The following is a 2,500-nucleotide window of genomic DNA, read 5'->3' on the forward strand; positions in this document are numbered from 1 at the left end:
ATATCTCAGAGCAACAAGTGCCATCAACTACGTCCTTCTAAACTACTTATTAACACTTATAGGAAATGAATTGTGACAAAATAGCCTTTTCAATCATACACGGTATCATTTAATTTTCAGTATATAATAGCAATCAACTGTAAAAGCCCTGGACAATTTATCAATTCCAAAATAAAATTGCAGTGTTCTTCAACCTTAGGCAAAACATACATCAGTTGAATCAAAAAAACATGTGAATATAAATTCCCTCATCTCAACTGAGGGAATATCACCCCGGGATTAAAATACAGCTCAATAGCCACCCTCGACATCTGATCTCCCCATCACACAGATGATCCCATCATTCTGGGCTGAATAGAATGAATATGCTGGTGGGCAGTTGAGGTAATAATATACACAAATCTACAGTAAGTATGGATTGCTCATGGAAGGAAGAAGCTAAAGGAGGAGAAAGAGGAGGAGGAGGAGGAGGAGGAGGAGGAGGAAGTAGAGGAGGAAGTAGAGGAGAAAGAAGAAGAGGAAGAGGAAGAGGAAGAGGAAGAGGAGGAGGAAGATGTGGAGGAAAAGGAAGAGGGAAAATGAGATGGAAAATGAGGAGGAAAAGAAAAAGGACAAAAATGAGGAAGAGGAGCAGGAAACTGAAAATGAAAGTGAAAATGAACAGGAGGAGGACAAAAATGGAAGAATAAGAGGAAGAAAAGCAGGAGGAGGTAGAGGAAGAGAAGGTAGTGGCGGTGGTGGTGGAAGAAGAGGAAGAGGAAGAGGAAGAGGAAGAGGAGGAAGAGGAAGAGAAAGAGGAAAAAGAGAAGGAGGAGGAACAGGAGAAGGAAGAAGAAGAAAATATAATCTAAAAAAAAAAATTATAATAACGATAAAAATAATTATGATAATAATAATAAAAACTTAAAGATATCAATATCAATAATAACAATCATGATAACAAAAATTTAAATAATAACAATCATGAAGATGATGATAATGATAATAATAATGATAATGAAGGCAATAATAAAAACAATAATAATAATAGAAAAGAAATACTGAAAATACAGGGAATGGGGTTACAGATGAGGTTACATAAGCCTAGCATCTCGCTCCTTATTCGCCTGCTTATGAAACTATCTACATGAAAGACAATAACTATAATCAAACAAACCAATGTTCTTACCATCAATGGGTTATGTATAGGACTGCTATAACAACTAAACAAAATGAGCCTCTATCAGAATATTAGTTGAAGGAAACTGTCCCCTTTGAAGCATCTATAAGACCCTTCGATCTTTGGACGACTTTGATCAACCTTGAAAAAGTAGCTGGGAAAATATATTCTTCTCTCCTCTTCTCGGCTCCAAGACCGGAAGGCCCAATAAATATATATATATATACTGTGCCTATACAAAGTCTAATGTCTAATTATGAAATCAGAAGTCCTACTCAACCCACTAGCATGAGTATAATTTGAAGACGAAAATAATAGTTTCCAGGCGGGTATGTATGAGTAATCCTCCCAAGACATTCTTGTACAAAATAAAGATAATGAATACCTATGCATATACAAATCTTTTGTATAAGAGTGTAGTAAATATATCAACTCAATGATGACAGATTTGGCAAGGAGATGCCCAAATTCTGGATGACACCCATACATGCCATTACTACAGAGGCATAGAGTTTTATGACTCTGGTAGTGGTAGTTCAGACAGACAGCCTGCAAAAGTTGGCCAAATCCGTAATTTTTCAATTGAAAAAATCAGCTTGTCCAACCTCAAAGACATGAGGAAAAGTCTTGTATAGGACACTTTGAAATCAACCACAGTGCAGTAGCTCATACACTCTAGTTATTTCTCAGTTTCATTGGGTTGGCAAATGCTTATTGTGAATTTTTGGGGCCAACTCTCAACTTCAAACACATATTTTTTTATTTTTTTTATTTTTTCCTTATTGAAACACTTCATTTTGGTTGTCAAAACACCACTCCAACCCCTAAAAATTGCTCTTGAAACTAGTTGCTGGAATACAAAAATCTCTCCTTTTCAGAAAATCCAATTCATTTGAGATATTTATGTCACTTAACAATTCTGTAGCACAAACCAGTAATGTTCTGGCAAAAGGAGCTAACGTATATTTGTGACATTTAGGAAATTCCAAATCTTAGGTCTGATACGGATAAGCAGAAACAACCAGGATGACAGGTGCCTTTGTTACTGCTTCTTTGTGTTTGTGAGTTTTCATTTTCTTTTTTTTCCAAACAGAAAAGTAGACTGCCAAAATTTGCCAAAATCTTTCACCTTCTTACCAGAGTAAGTATTATAGTTTAAAATAATTCTGTTGCCTCAAAAATCACTATGACCCCTGCCACACAGTAATCTAATAATATAATTTTAACAATAAAGTAATCTAATAATATAATTTTAACAATAAATGTCTAATGTAAGGCAATATTTAGTCAAAATCAAAAGAAGCACTTAGGCCTTAGAAGGAAGTAAACCAAGGTGGTATA

The 2,500-nt window shown here is 35.1% G+C and overlaps 1 protein-coding gene across 2 annotated transcripts in view; it reads right to left on the minus strand.

Annotated features, from left to right (window-relative positions):
- Positions 1-2,500, minus strand: part of Rab14 (RAS oncogene family member Rab14) — a 20,838-nt gene that overhangs the window by 17,299 nt on the left and 1,039 nt on the right. The gene's annotated exons all lie outside the window — the stretch shown is intronic.

This window comes from Penaeus vannamei, chromosome 20 (genome assembly GCF_042767895.1).
Source record: "Penaeus vannamei isolate JL-2024 chromosome 20, ASM4276789v1, whole genome shotgun sequence".
Lineage (NCBI taxonomy): Eukaryota > Metazoa > Arthropoda > Malacostraca > Decapoda > Penaeidae > Penaeus > Penaeus vannamei.